The sequence below is a fragment of the Eptatretus burgeri genome, chromosome 11 (genome assembly GCF_056783735.1).
Source record: "Eptatretus burgeri isolate ZD-2024b chromosome 11, Ebu_testis_v1, whole genome shotgun sequence".
NCBI classification, from domain to species: Eukaryota; Metazoa; Chordata; class Myxini; order Myxiniformes; family Myxinidae; genus Eptatretus; species Eptatretus burgeri.
In genome coordinates this window covers 780,659-797,507 of record NC_140971.1, presented here as the reverse complement: position 1 = coordinate 797,507, position 16,849 = coordinate 780,659, and the positions used below count along the sequence as shown (strand labels likewise).

General features: G+C 45.7%; 1 pseudogene; it reads left to right on the top strand.

Moving 5' to 3' along the window:
- The first annotated feature begins 1,078 nt into the window (after positions 1-1,078).
- Positions 1,079-4,239, top strand: LOC147016267 (uncharacterized; annotated as a pseudogene).
- Positions 4,240-16,849: the final 12,610 nt, after the last annotated feature.

The window sequence follows — 16,849 nt, the reverse complement described above, 5'->3', positions numbered from 1 at the left end:
TGCAAGATGGTCATGGGTGGGATTGATTGGTATCATGAAAAAGGGATTGATTTTCGTCAAAAGGCATGGCTCGAATTGACGAACCTCCGCAGTGATGAAGTGCCGTTGTCACCACTGGCTTTGCACTTTGGGGTATGCAGGTGTCGTGAAATTAGTACGGATGATGGACAAGAGCGGCCATAGAGCCAGCACGTGGACCGAGTGGAAGGGATTGGTGGTTGTACGTGTGAGAAAAAAAGGTGTCCATTGAGTGTGATTGTAGTCGTTTTTTATTGTTGTTTCGCAGCCATGGTTTTGGAGGGACACCGGCATGCAGTGTTCCTCAAAAAAATGGTGCACTCAGTTTTCACTTTGTTGCTCTGTAGCGTTTGTTTGTCTGTGTTTGTTTATCTGTTTGTCACACGATTTCTGGCCACAGTTTTCAAGCAATCGTTTTGAATTTTTTTTGTGTGGAGGTGATCAGTCAAGGATGTCAGGCAACGCTCCATTTTGGTGAAGATCCGAATCCAGATCCGGATCTGAGAATTTTTCAAGTGATTCTTCACCAATTCAAAGAAGGGGCCAAAAACGATATCTAGCACAATATCTCAAAAGGTTATGAATGGATTCACACGAAACTTGGAGGTCAGGTTGGGAGAGCCACGAGGAAGAATTGATTAATTCTTGGTGAAGATCTGAATCCAGATCTGGATATGATAATTATTTTATTTTTACCTGATTCTTCCCCATTGAGAGATGGGGCTAAAAACGATATTGTATGATATCTCAAAAAGTCGAGGATGGATTCGGTTGAAGCTTGGTGGACAAGTTGGGTGTGCAACAAGGAATAATTGATTCAACTTTGGTGAAGATCTGAATCTGGATCCGTATTAGAGAATTTTTCAGGTGATTCTTCACCATTGAGAGAAGAGGCCAAAAACGATGTATCACATGTTCTCATTAACAGTTGTGAACGAGTTACGACAAAATGAGGTGGACGAGTTGGTTAGGTGACAAGAACAAGCCGATTCGATTTTGGTGAAGGTTCGGATTCAGATCCTGCCGATCAGGTTACAAAATGTAAACTGTTTAGCCTGGCGGGGGTATGTTCTCTACCGAGTGCCATTCCTTTTCACCAAGTGTCACTCTATGAGTGATTTTTCATTTGTTTGTTTATCCAGGCTATTTCAACCATCCTTTGAGTTAGGAACCTGAAATTCAGGCACAATTAGTCTAGTAGGAAGAGGGGGGTATCATGCACCCACCGGAAATATACTTCTAATCAGTGTTTCTAGATTGGAAAAAGTTTGTAGAAAATGATGAGCTATGTTAAAAAGTTGTCAAAATGTCCCACGTATCATTTTTATGCAAATTAGTGCCCCCATTATCGAAAAAATCTAGTTTCACTATATCTCAGCCAATATTGCAGATAACTGAACAAATAAGGTGCCTCGACCCATGTTTTGAGGGTCAACGATCATAATAAAACGATTCCTGAAGTGGGCACATGTACCTCTGGCATGCTATTATGCAAATTAGTCCTGCCATTGCTGCCATTTCCTATTTTTGTAAATGTAGTCAATACCTCCGTTAAGAGTTCTGCATCTTCGTCAATGCCAACTGATTTTGCTGGCTATTCAACCTCCAAACCAACAAGGTAAGAAGTTAACTCAGCTACACACACACACACACACACACACACACACACACACGTGGATGTCAGTTTCTGCATGGAACCAGAAACAGGCAGCATCACAGCTGAGCGAGCTAGCACCACGTTAGCTATAGCTAGCCTCTTAAAATCTCTGTAGGGTTCTTGCTTAATTGTTGTTATCACTGCTTGTATCCCAAAAACATTTGTTAGCATCAAACATTAGGCCACTGTAGAACATGATGGTTGCACTCAGAACATCTGTTATCAGATTGAGAAGTCCAGATTTCATAACAGGGCGCCTTTAACATTAATGGTGATTTCTCATTCATTTCTCTAACAGTGGTGGTAGAAGTAGACATTAAGCCGGCATGCCCAAAATAAAATGGAGTGTAGATCCTGCAGCCCACAAATGCTCTCCACCTGCATGCATCCTTCATGTGCCATCCATGTCTGATCCTGGTCATTTTACACCTCTCACTAAAATCAAAGGAACTGCTACAGAAAAACTACAACAGCTTCAGAAGATCTGGGATCGATGTCTCCACCAATCACATGAGTCCCCATATCGTGTGCAATCAGTGTGTGACCAGATCCCAACAACTCTCCCCGATGACCTGGAAAGTGTTGGGTATCACCGCAACTGTTATCAGTGCTTTACTGGCAACCTTCAGCTTCTGGGAGATGATACAGAACCAGAACCATCAACCTCACAGCGGCATCACTCCCCTCGTAAATCAGGGGGTTCTGCTGGACCCATCTTCCCGCCAGAGTGCATTTTCTGTTACAAAGCTGAGATCAAAGATGGTCATCGCAAAACTGAGAGACCTGTATACTTCACATCTTATAAGAACAAAGAAAATGCATGGGAGCAAATTGAATCACGGGCTGAGAAAATGGGTCTAGTTCGACTTCAGAAACAGGTGAAAAGCAAAGACCTCTTTGCTTGTGAGGCCAAACACCATTCGTCATGCTTTAAATCTTTCCGCACAGCATTCGCTAACTACGAGCGCGGGACCTGCAGAGCCGAAGGAGCAAAAGATACCAAGCAGGCTTGCATGTCAGCCGCCCATGAAAAGGCATTCGTCTCGGTATTGAAACACATTGAAACTCAGGTCGTCCAACAAAATGAGGTCCTACAGCTATCTTCCTTGGGCTTGCTCTATATCGAAGAACTTAAATCGAATGGGTACGAGAACTCAAATTATCGCTCCGCGAAACTACTGAAACGCCTACCCGGAAGGGTGACAGTTACCACCCGGAATCTATCAAAGCGCAGGAGAGGTTGAGGCGTGGCAGCTCAGAGAAGATCATTTTGGCTGGACCAGTGACCAGGAAGCCACACGACTTCAAGATGTTCCTTGCAAATGACGACAACAAAAAGCAGATCTGCCAGCTCCTGCTGTGAGTATGGAGTGACCAACAGGCAGCTTCAAAGCTGGAGAGAACAGAGATGGCAGTGCTGATCATGGAGGGAGAGCCCACCATCTTGTCTCATCGAATGGCAAGGTAAATTGAAAACCCATAATATTATGAATTATTATTACCAGGATTAACTTAAATAATATTGCCAACGTGCTTCTTGGTGATTGGTGAATAATAGTATAAAATTTTGGTGATTGGTGATGCGATTTTTTCTTTCAGTCTTATATTTAAATATTGGTAAAATTGGTAAATTATAAGTGATTATCTGTGATTTTTGTCTCGATCTAGAATTGGTGGTGACTGAAATGCAATGCCCCTTTGTGTTTCAGGTTGAGGTGCGTGAGCTCCCCACAATCTACAGCAACCAGGAAGAGTCTGATACAAGGATGGTACTGTACCTCCATCATGCCGCTGCCCTCGGATACAAGAATGCTGTGATCAGAACACCTGACACAGATATCTTCATGATTCTTCTCTACCATGCTCATGCCATCAAGTTGACTGTATACCTGGATACGGGGTCAAGGAAACATCGACAACTTCTCAACCTCTCTGAGCTTGCAGAATCCCTGGGAGAAGACTACTGTGCCACTCTTCTTGGGTTCTATGTGTTCAGCGGAGAAGACTGTACCAGTGCCTTCAAAGGGAAGGGGAAGGTGGGCCCCTTGAAAAAGCTGGAGAAGAACCCCAGGTTTCACAAGGCGTTCAGTCAACTCGGTGACTACTGGAATGTCAAGCCTGAGGTGCTGAGGCAGTTGGAGCAATTCACCTGTCTGATGTATGGACAGAGTCGTGAGTCTTCAGTGGACGTCATCCGTGCCAAGTTGCTACGTAAAATGGTTGGCAAGGACAAGAAACCCACTTCCAAGTCTAAAGTCGACCTGGCTCGCCTTCCTCCATGCCACTCTGCTCTGAAGCAGCACGTCCAATGTGTGAACCACCGCGTCGCCTTGTACAAGCGAGCTGATGAAGCTATTCTGGAAAAGCCAAAACCCTATGATGAGGGGTAAGGATGGATGAGGACTGATGAAGGCGTGTTGAAACAAGTATGGTCCTGCGGTCATGTCCTACCAACCTCGCTCGTCGATCTCCTGGACACTGGAGAGCATGACCAGGAAGAGGAGGAGGAAGAGGAAGGAGAGGACGAGTTGGACTCTGATGATTTCATTGAAAACGATGAGTGATTCATTGTGGAGAAGCATTTACGTGACTGTTTATCTGGAATGGGAAAGAGAAGAAGAGTTCTATTATGATGTTTGACCCTTGTACTACAAAATAAATAAACATTGGTTAGTCCTAAGTAACATTTGCCACGGCGGCCGTGAGGTCTTTAAAATCTATGGCCACTAGCGATTATACGGCGGCCGCAGTATTTCCACGGTCACACAATGTAGCAGTTACATATGTTTTTATTTTTCGGGGAGCCGCACGGCGTATTTAGGCCTGTCAGATTTGCCATGGCGGCCGTGGGGTCTCCAAAATCTATGGCCACTAGCAATTATACGGCGGCCGCAGTATTTCCATGGTCACAAAATGTAGCAGTCACATATGTTTTTATTTTTCGGGTAGCCGCACGGCATATTTATAAATTGTGGAGACCGAAAACGTGGGGGTGCCGTACGGTCTTTGATTTGATGTCGCACGGTGACCTTAGGGCGTTCCATAGAATTTCCACGGCGGCCATAGAATTTTCAAGGCAGACGCAAGGTGCCCGCAAGGCGAACGCAAAGCGATTGCAGGGGGGCCCTAAGGTGAACGTGCGGCCAGACGGATGGTAACGAGTGGGTTTTTTTTTTTTTAACCAGTTTTTTTGTTTCGGCTTGTCGAATTGCTACGGCGAACGTAGAAATGAAAAAAGTTATCTCCGCGTTATAATTCCACGGTGACCTTACGACCTGTAAAATATAGCCAAATCGCGTAGGGCCACCCTGAGGCCACCGCAGAAACTCTGCGGCCGCCGCACGTTTGTCAATTCAGAGGGCGTACGGCCGCCGTATCCTCACCGTAGAGCAAATGTGACTTAGGCCTTAGGTCTTAGAAATTGTGGAGACCGAAAACGTGGGGTTGCCGTACGGTCTTTGATTTGATGTCGTACGGTGACTTTAAGGGGGCCCTGCAGCGACCATATAATTTTCAAGGCAGATGCAAGGTAGCCTCAAGGTGCCTGCAAGGGGACCGCAGGGGGGCCCTAAGGTGAACGTGCGGCCAGACGGACGGTAACGAGTGGGTTAATTTTTTTTTTTAAACAGTTTTTTGTTTTGGATTGTCGAATTGCTCCAGCGAACGTAGAAATGAAAAAAAGTTATAACTCCGCGTTATAATTCCACGGCGACCTTACGGCCTGTAAAAGATAGCCAAACGGCGTAGGGCCACCCTGAGGCCACCGCAGAAACTCTGCGGCCGCCGCACGTTTCTGTCAATTCAGAGGGCGTACGGCCGCCGTATCCTCGCCGTAGAGCAAATGTGACTTTGGCCTTAAAAACACAACATCTGTCTGGACATCTTATTTGTTCAGTTTTCTGCAATATGGAGTCTCTTAATTGGTAAAAATGTGATTATTTTGTAATGGCGGCACTAATTTGCATACTAGCATGACACAGACACATGTGATCACTTTAAGAATAGTTTTATTATGATCTTTGACCCTCAAAACATGGGTCTAGACACCTTATTTGTTCAGTTATCTGCAATATTGGCTGAGATATAGTGAAACTAGATTTTTCGATAATGGGGACACTAATTTGCATAAAAATGATGCGTGGGACATTTTGACAACTTTTTAACATAGCTCATCATTTTCGACACACTTTTTCCAATGTAGAAACACTGATTAGAAGTATATTTCCGGGGGGGGGTGCATGATACCCCCCTCTTCCTACTGGACTAAATTGTGAAGTGCTTTGGCAAAAATTGTATTTTTTTAAATTTCGATTAATTGTTATCGATTTATTCATTAATAATTTTTTTTTCTCACCTGGGCAATATCTCAGGCAAATTTTGATCTGGGAAACTGATATTTGGACACAAGTGATTCACTCTTAAGGGTATGTTTGATTTATTATTCGATTATTCATTTTTCGATGAAATAATTACAGATTGTGATGATACGGTGGTGATTCTGGTATGCTATGAGCCAATTGATTAAGAGATTAATTATTTTACGATTATTATTTCTTTATTTCAATTTCACAATTAATCAATTATTAACCTCCGCTATCGAAGATGGACGGAGGTTAACTGTTTTCACCCTTCTGTTTGTTTGTTTGTGAACTATTACGGAAAAACTCCTGGACGGATTTTGACGAAACTTGGTGGGGGGTTAGGTATGGTCCAAAGATCATGCCATGAGATTTTGGACTCGGTCCAAAGTCCAATATGGCCGCTATGGCGGCCATTTTGAATAAATATTTGAATTTTTGTTTTTGCATTTCTACATGTTTTAAGTGATTTCCAACCCCCCCCCCCCCAAAAAAGGTTTGTTAGAGAAAAAAACAACAAAATTTTGCAACTTTTTTTCAAAAAAAATTCGATTTTATTTGAAAAATATATTTATTTTTTGCATTTCTACATGTTTGAAGTGATTTCCACCCCCCCCCCCCAAAATTTGTTGGAGAAAAAAAAAATAGAAATTTTGCACCTTTTTTTCAAAAAAATTTCGATTTTTTTTTTTTTGGGCATTTCTACATGCGCGTCGATCTAGTTTAGTTTGTTCAATCGTGGTTTAGTAGAGTCTGATCCGTTTTGACCTACAATGAATAGGATATCAGGTTCACTTAAGTGACCCAGCAGTATTGGCGGCAGAGGTTTTGCACTCTACCGAGTGCTCCCCTTCTAGTTGTGCACTGTTCTTCCCACTTCCATCTCCAGGTGCTGCACAATGTCAACGCCGAAGTGCCAAAGGCACCCACGGTGACGTGCGCCAAAAGGGCGGAATCCGTTTTCACACTGTTTTCTTGTTACTGGGTGAAAAGTATTCTCACCAAGGATGTTGGTCTACAGCATTGTTGCTTGGTGAAATTTTTTTTTGCCAAGAATGTTGGTCTGTGGTGTCGGTTTGTTTTTCTGTTTGTCATATGTTTTTTGGCCACAATTTTCAAGCAATTATTTTGAATTTTTTGGTTTATATAGGTGACTGGCCAAGAATAGCATCACATAATTTTGTTTTAAAAAAAAAAATATATATATATATATATATATATATATATATATATATATATATATATATATATATATATATATATATATATATGGAAGTGGAAGGCAGCATGACGGGAGGAAAAGAGACGGGCAATAAAACACGCCCAAACAGCAACATTTTCTTTTTAACTGCCGGGTTCAATATAAAACCAGGTGGGAGCATTTGAAACCCACACTATCTTCTTGGCAAAAGCCTGTACGCATGCTCAAACATACAGCGACCTTTGCACCCCTCTGGTCGGCTCACTCCAAATCTGATTCATACATGCTATACTCTGGGGAAGAAGTTTTAAATTCAAAACTAAACCGTCGGTCCTTCACAGAGAGGGAGAGAAAAGGGTTGTAGAGAGAGGGAGAGGGGTTCTAAAGGGAGGGAGAGGGCTGAGAGAGGGAGAGGGGTGGAGAATGGTGTGAGGGTGAGGGGGAAGAGAGGGGGGGCGAGGAGAGGGAAGAATTCTGGAAAATGCGACGCCCAGTTTAACATCAATCCGAGACGGCACACACATTGATGAATCACCTTAACTGTGAAACATTGGGACGACATTTATGGCTGGGTTGAGATTTGAACCCAGGCAAGACAGCAAAGGGTGAGCGTGCATACCTCTCATACGTCCTTCCGTGGTGTGGCGATTCATTTCTCGCCACTGAAAACATTATTCAGTTCTCCCTTCAACTCTTTCTAATCCTCCAATTTATTTTGCCTTTCTAACTCCAGAGATGTCCCCACAGAGAAGCAAGCCATGGTACCACCATGGAAGATTGTAAAAATTGAAGCTTGAAGAGTTGTCGCCGAGTGGGCTAAGCACTTCAACGAAATAGTTGAAGAAACTTTTAAAAAGAAGCATGCACCCCCCCCCCCTCCCACAGAGAGTCCCTTTACAAATCCAAATCTACCCATTTCTACCACATCCATGTGAGCTGTCTACGTACCTCTTCATGCTTGCCAATGCAGCGACCTGAGCCCCCCTCAGGTTGGCTCACTCCTAATCAGATTTGTATATGCTACACTCTAGGGATGCCATTTTAAATTCAAAACTAAACCGCCCCACATATGCATTCCTCCAACCTCATGGTCCATGCTAACCGTGCACACACACTGGTGATATACTCGTACTAATCTTTTCATTCGCTCATGTGCACAGATTCTAACCGGCACGCTAAACTTTACCCACACCCGCACTGTACGGTATGTCCCGCGTGGCTACAGTGTCGCAGCATGTCCGCTCTCCACATTCCAGAGCGCATGTTTTGCGAAACGGCTGCGTAACCTCCACCACAGTGCCACACACTATGGGGGCACGCAGCATGGGCCCAGGTGCGAGTTCAGTCTGCGAATCCCATGCATCTCGCACATGTAAACAAGCATGCAGGCATGCACACACACCGGCAGAGAGGCCCTTTATAAATCAAAATCCCTCCCAATTGTACCACATCCATGTATGCTGTCTACATACCTCTACCTTGCAGCAAAGGCCGGCTGTACCACCCAATTGGAACACGAGCTGCATGTGTAATACCGCTATCGACTGAAGGGCGCTCTTCAAGTGGCTTTCATACTCCATTGAAATGGTTGATAAGGAACGGCTGGCTTGGCAAGAGATAGCAAGCTGATTGGTGGTGGTACGTACCTGGAATAACCAAAACATCGCCGATTTCTTAACATTTTCAGATTTCACTCCAGATTTCGACAGCTTTTTTAGTCCATGCGATCCGATCCTCAAACTGAAGTTAATATTTCAATTATATACTTTAATTAGTCCTTGAAAGTCGATCATGGAAAATTGCATCATTTAATGAATTAAATCACTCCAAGCTCCAAAATTGAAAACTATGGCACCTACAAAAGTGATGTATACAACGATTTGTAGGTATGTAGATGAGGTATTTGATATGAGTGAGGAAAGTGGAAACAAAAATTTGAGTGTTTTATCATGAATAAACCATCATGGCCTTCATCAATATCGGCCTTCGTTTTCAAATCATCAATAAACCATCCGAGTCAAGGAATTGTTGAGCAGGCCAAAAAATGGTGAATTAAGACCTCAGCGAGGTGACCAAGGATGAGTCTTGATAAAGGATAGAATTAAATAAAGCTCCTAATTATCTTCAAAAGAGATTTTTTTAATTAACCCAAACACACAATTTTCACTTCTGGGGCATTCCATGTCAAGTGTACACATTTTTCAGCGAAATTTTGACACATCTTAGATTTCACTCTTCTTTTTGTGCAAATGTTTGTATCCATGGTAAAACATTATGTGTCAATTTTCAGACCTGGGGGCCCATTGGGGCCCATTTTAGGCCCCCCCCCCAAATTTGGGCACCCCCGGTTGACCCACAATCTTTCAGTGGCCATATCACAGGTTGTCGTGGTCCGATTTGGATGATCTTGGTATCAAAATTCTCGTAAAAGTGAGATCTTTCGAATCGCGTAAAGTAAAATCACTCCAAAACAGTAATTCAAAAAGTTATAGTTTGGGGCGCCCTTTGACCTTGGGCCCCCGCCACACAGCCAAACCGATGATTCTGTGTGAGATTTTCGTGTGAGAATACCCCTTCATATACTCCAACACCTCAGCAGAAATTAAAATGGGATCTCAATGGGTTCAAATGTGATGATGGTTTTATTGTTCAGGGTCCACGTATCACTAATTCTTGATTCGACATTGGGCGACGTTTGCTGTCATCGTTCCAATGACGTCACCTGCTGGCAAGCGACTTTATGTCTGAAATTGACAATCATCATCTCTGGACATATATATATATATATATATATATATATATATATATATATATATATATATTGCATCATTTGCAAAAAATTATTCTGCCTATTGTGTGCATTGATTTTTAAGTGTCCATTTTTTGTATAACAATCATCAAATTAAGTTACACATGGTCGTCACAAATCAGAGTATGGTATTGACACAGAATGGCATTTTTTTGCCACAAGTCATGGCAATCGAGTCTCAGTTTTTGCATTTTTTGCAGTAAGCATGGCGACTGATGATCGAAAGGAGTTCCGAAAATACAGTTGCGATCCGTTCAGCTGCCATAAAATGAAACAACGAAAAGATCTTCGCAATGTGTCAAATGATATGTTGATGAAATTTTTTTCAAAGGTGAAAAAAAGATGACAGACGTTGTACTTCGTGCAGAAAAAACCTCAGTTGTCACCAGAGCGTTTTGAAGAATTATCTTTGACCAATTCGAAATTATCATCAGAAGGTACTATCGAAGGCATTGCAGAATCTATTTTGACAGATGAGGATGAGGAGGTTTTTGAGCGAGAAGCAGAAGTTGACCGATTAAACCAGTCGTTATCGATGATAGGCGAAAGCCCATTCAACAAACGAAAAGCGGAAAGGAACCCAGGGTACATTCCTGAAACGCGAAGTAAAGTGGAAGATTCTGTGCGAAAGAAATTAGAACTAGTTGCTGGACCAAGCACTGCAGAGAAAACACAAAATACAGCGTCAAAATGTGATGAAAACTGCATGCCAGAGGTGATCAAAAGCCTGAAAGAAAAATACGTTATTTCGAGCCGTTCAGAGCAAATACGTATACTGACAATATTTGCTGGGAATATGAGCATCAGAGGGATGATGAGTGAATTCAGTTGTTCCCAAAGAATGGCTGTGCAAGCCAAAAATTTAGAGAAAGAAAATGGTATGCTATCGTTTCCAAATCTCAAACAGGGTAAAATATTGCCTGATGAAGTGAAATCCGCCATAACCGAATTTTATTGAAGTGATGAAGTCAGCCGAATAATGCCGGGAAAAAAGGACTGTGTGGTGGTCAGGAATGAACATGGTAAAGACAAAATTCAAAAGCGCCTGGTACTAAACAATCTCGAGGGACTGTTTCAGAAATTCAAAGAGAAGAACCCTGGCTTGAAAGTTGGATTCGCGAAGTTCGCCATGCTCCGTCCCTCGGAGTGTGTCCTGGACGGTTCAGGCGGTACACACAGTGTATGTGTATGTACGATACATCAAAATGTGAAACTCGTGATGCTTGGTTTCAAAATGCCACAGATAGCCGAACTTCCTAGTTATCATCATGTGATAGCACGCATAGTTTGTCACCCAGCACAACCGGCATGTTATTTCAGAACTTGTGAAAGTTGCCCATCAATTGAAGAATTCAAAACCGATCTACTGAGTGCTTATGAACTAGAGGATATTGATGAAATTCAGTTTAAACGGTGGACATCCCACCGACATCTGAACTGAGCTCCATGGTCCTGCCTTTGGAAGAATTCATTAATCAATTCTGTGAACGTGCGGTGAAATGAGTGAGACACGACTTCATTGCCAAGGCCCAATCTCAGTTTCTGAAAAATAAGAAAGACGAAATCGGTGAAGGAGAATTTGTCATTATTGGAGACTTCTCAGAGAACTATTCGTTTGTTGTACAGGATGCGGCCCAAGGATTCCATTGGAACTGCTCTCAAGCGACAATTCACCCCTGGGTTTACTATTTCAAATTGGACGATGGCAAATTAAACCACGATTCGTTCATGATTATATCAGAATGCAATACTCACGAAGTTGTCTCAGTCCACCTCTTCCAAAGAATGCTCATTGAACACTTGACATCTAGCTTTGGAAATGTAAAGAAACTTTACTATTTCTCAAACAGTTGCACTGGCCAATATAAGAATTGCAAAGCCTTCATAAACCTATGTCGTCACAAATCAGAGTATGGTATTGACTCAGAATGGCATTTTTTGCCACAAGTCATGGCAAGGGCCCTTCGGATGGCGTGGGAGGTACAGTCAAACGATAAAGCAACACGTGAGAGCCTGCGTAGACCTTACGACAGTCAAATTATTTCTCCAAAAGATCTTTTCGCCTTTGCTGAAAATGGTTTGAATGAAATGAAGTTCGGTTACGGGACCCAAGAGGTGTATGACGAGGAAGAACGAAATCTGGAAGAAAGGTTAAAGACAGCCAGAACCATAGCTGGAACTCAAAAACTTCATGCTTTCATCCCTATTTCTGAAACTGCTCTTCAAGTACGTGAATTCAGCCTTAGCGAGGAACACCGTATCGAGTCGGCTATTTCAAAATCGACACCAACTTTAAACGGGAAACTCTCAGGTTATGTCACAGTGCACTATGATGGAAAATGGTGGCTTGCCTGCATCATGGAAGCCTTTCAGGACACTCATGAAGTGAAAGTGAATATTCTTCATCCAAACGAGCTCGCATAGTTTCTTTTTTCCTGAAATTGAAGATCACTGCATTTTAGACATTTCTGATATACTTCTTTCCATAGAACCAAAAACTGCTACAGGTAGAACCTACACAATCAGTAAAAAAGAAACACAGCTGTCAAATAAAACATTGGTTGGCAAAAAATCTTGACTATAATATGCTAGGAAGAACTCTTACTCATACGAGTATCGCTTCCAGTTCCTGCATGTGCATGTGGAAAATTTATGTACAATATACTGATCTAGTGTATTGGAAATCTTGTGTTCAAATATTGTGCTATGTATTGTGGCGTATTGTGTGTCCAGCACCCGAGTCCCCGAACAATAAAACCATCATCACACTTGAACCCATTGAGATCCCATTTTGATTTATGCTGAGGTGTTGGAGCATATGAAGGGGTATTCTCACACGAAAAAAAATCGGGACCATCGGTTTGGCTGGGGAGCAGGGGCCCAAGGTAAAAGGGTGCCCCAAACTATAACTTTTTAAATTACTGTTTCGGAGTGATTTTACTTTATGCGATTCGAAAGATCTTGCTTTTACGAGCATTTTGATACCAAGATCAGCCAAATCGGACCACTACAATCTGTAATATGGCCTCTGGAAGATTGTGGGCAGCCAGGGGCGCCCAAATTTGGGGGGCCACTAAAATGGGCCCATAGGTCTAAAAGTTGGTATTTTGAGTTTTTTCACCCAAGTGAATAAATGACCAACATATGGGGAGAAAATGAAAAAAAAAAAAAAACCTATCCTGTCACCGAGCCTACTCCCAACCCCTACGTTCCCTTCCCGGAGGGGAATCAGGGAGAGCTAACGTCCTGTGTCGAGGCCCAACGAAGCCTCAGGATGGCCTCCCCAGAGTTCAGCGATCTATAACACAAAGTGGGTCCAGTGGCCCACAACGAGAGCGAGGGGATGGATGGTGCGGAGGGGTACACTTCCTATCTACCCTAACCATTTAACTGTTAAACTACCCCGGGGCTTTCAACAAGCGCCTCTCGCTTAAACTATTGGTTCTATAAACCCAGATTCCCGTCGCCTGTGTTGGTGTCCTCACAATTTCGGGCCTCGCCCCCCAATTTTCTCTCCGTGCCCTCACACGGTCTCATGGCTGGGACACGTGGCTCCCTTTGGCAGGCACGACCCTCTGCCGAATCTCCCGCTATGGCACCCCCGGGCACTACACCGCCTCCGAGCCTACCAGCTCCCTAACACCGGGGAGTGCCCCCCATGGCACCTCCCCTGAAACGCACATGTGGCAGGCTGGCTTCCCAGGCCCCTTTCCGAGGGTCACCTGTGCCCACAACACTGCCCACGCGGCTAATGGCGCCCCGGGCCCCCGCACCAAGCAGGCGCACCCGTGCCCACTACGCTATCCCGGCCCCCCATGGGCCCTTGGCCTACCACGGCCGACTAGCCTGGTGCCCGGGGTACCCACTCAGCGATACTCACCTTTCGCAGCCACGCTCCCAGCCCGTCAACAGGGCTCCTGCACCCCTCCAAACGGGTTTCGAGCCTACATTCACACCAACAACAAAACGACCTCCATTTTTCAATTTAACTAACCCCCTAACTCACTCTACACTGACCCCGGGGTCCCTTGGGCGGGAGTCACTCCTCCCCCCAATCACTCATCGCACCATGCATTCCCCAGTCGCTCCATTCACACAGACCCGCTGGCCTCACTCACTCATCATGTACTCACCTCACAACTCTTCAACACACACCACTGAACTCTGCCATCCTTCTAACTACCTCCCCTAACTAACTCGTGCTCCCACGCCGTCCCTTAAACTACAGCACGTTCCTTTTAACACTACGTAGCTAAACTACGTCCCCTCTACACATTCACAAGTCTGTCTCTGTCTCCAAATCATTATTTCCCATTTCCCCACCTAAATCTCAACTAACAATCCCTCTAACTAATCCATTCCACGGACTCCATGAGGACTTACCCCTGCCCCATGAAGTCGGTCTAGCTAAGCTAACCCTTCCCCCTAACTAGTTTCCATCCTGTGCCCTGGTCAAGGGGGTCTTCCACCCCTTGCCCAGGAATCCTGTGCACCCGAAAGTGAGGCTTGCTTTTTTTTTTTTCACATGCGCAGCACCAGCGTGGCAACTCACAGCTCGCGCACTTTGCACCTGCCCGTGACGTCATGCAGCTGCACGTGTACCTCGTCCCTCCTTGGACGGTACCATCCGGCAGGGATACCCCTCCTGCCGGATTCCAACCCCGCGTGCAGCCATGACGTCACCGTGCGCATAAAAAAAAACACAAGCCCCACGTCTCGAGGGGTTCCCCACGCGAACACATGTGCTTTTCCCGTTGGAGCGTAACACACACGCCCGCGTGGAGAACCCGTCCGGTCCAAATCCATAATCCTGCCTAAACTTTGTCCGTCCGCGGGATCGGCAAATCCACCGCTGGCGTTTCCGGACCGGGACTTCACTCTCGCAAGCGAGCACGTGGTGGCCTCGTGCGTTGCACAGCACGGACCTCGGGCTCGCTGCTGGGTGAACCCGGCACGGTCCCCGAAACAACTACAGCCGCTACTCGGCTTTCGTTCCTCTGTCGCCGTCGTCGTCTCCATTCAACACACGCATTCCTGCGTGTAACGACGCTCACAGTCCATTCCATCACATTCACCCCGGAAGACGGGGCTGCATGTTCACACATGCCGACCGACATCTCCCTTACACATAGCGACCTTGCACACGCTGTCTCTCTCACACTCGGCCGCTCACTCACGCATGCCATTTCCCTCACACTACCCATACCACTCACACGTGGTGCTCCATTCATACTGGCCGTTTCACTCGTTTCACACGTTTCACTCGTTTCACACGCATGCCGTTTCCCTCGCACATGTGGCTCCACTCACTCGCGGCCTTTCACTCACTCGTGCCATTTCCCTCACACAAACCATACTACTCACACACACGGGGGCACTCATCCGCGGTGCCTCACTCATACACCGTGCCTCACTCACACACGCGGGGGCACTCATCCGCGGTTCCTCACTCATACACCGTGCCTCACTCACACACGCGGGGGAACTCATCCGCGGTGCCTCATCCACACACGGCGTGCTGGGAAGCACGCCCTTCTGCACACTTACCACCACACCACTCACACACGGGGTCGCTTCCACACACGGGGTCTTTGTCACCCACCCGGTCGCTCTCACACACGTCCTTGGACCCGCGCTATGCGTGCGTTGCAGCACGCATTTCGCCACACTCGTGAACACACACCTCGACACCACACACACCGGGACAACCACACTGGGGATTCGTGTCCCCACAAGGGTCTCCGGGGCCTCTATACCCCCCAAGCTCGGCGTGCACCCGTCCACAGCACTCCTCCCCTCGAACTCGCAAAGCACGACCGAACCCACCTGGTCGTGACTCGCCTCAAGGGGGCAGACTCCCTCCCCTCGTTCCTGGAGGAGGCTATCCCGCTGCTCGCACCGGGTCCCTGCACGGTCCGCCAGCTCACCCTCACTATCCTCCACTACCTCCGTGTGTGTGTGTAAGTCTCGAGCCTTGTCATTATCATGTAGTCTCTCCTCTATTTTTTCTGTCTCCCGTGTCTCTATACATTTATAAGTTTCTGTTGTTCCCTCCTGTCTATTAGTCTCCGCTTCTTTCTGGCGTCTTTCCCTTATCTTTATGTAGGTCAACCTTGCTTTCTCTTTAAGTCGCTCCCGTCCTTCCCTGTTTTTCACTCCTTGCTCTTTCACGATCTCCGCGTACCTCATCCTTGCTTTCCGTCTTGATTGTTCTTTTCTCTCCCTCGCAATTCCTTTCACCTCGTCTCTTGTCTCCCTCGTGCACGTCTCCGTCACGCTTCTCGCCCAATACGTCCCCCGAATTATTTTCTCCTTACCCGCCTCCACCGCGGGCCCGACAGCCGTTGCACTCCCTCCTAGCTCGTTCGCTCCCACACGTGGAGTCGCCATTTGGAGCTCCCTGGCCACTGCCTTCATGCCCGCCTGCAGGCTTCGGCCCATGTTCTGCGTCTCACCCCGCAGCTCTTTCATTTCGAGTGCGTTTGTTTCCATTTTCGTTTTCATTTCGTTCATTTGCTTGTTCATGCCTTTTATTTCGTTTTTCATTTCATTTGTGTTTGTATCCATCTTTGCCAGCACAGCGAATAGCTGGGCCATGTCGGGTGCGCTTGGGTGAGCCGATTCAGCCAGGATCGGGAGGTTTTGGCGGAGGGGGGGTGGGGAGGTGTCATACACCGCGGCCGCCGCCGCACCTATTTCGGGCTCTGGGTTCAGTTGGACGAGTTCGTGTTCCTGCACAACCAACATTTCCTGCTCGGGGTTTTCATTCTGGACCATGGATTCTACACATTCTACATCCATTTCTA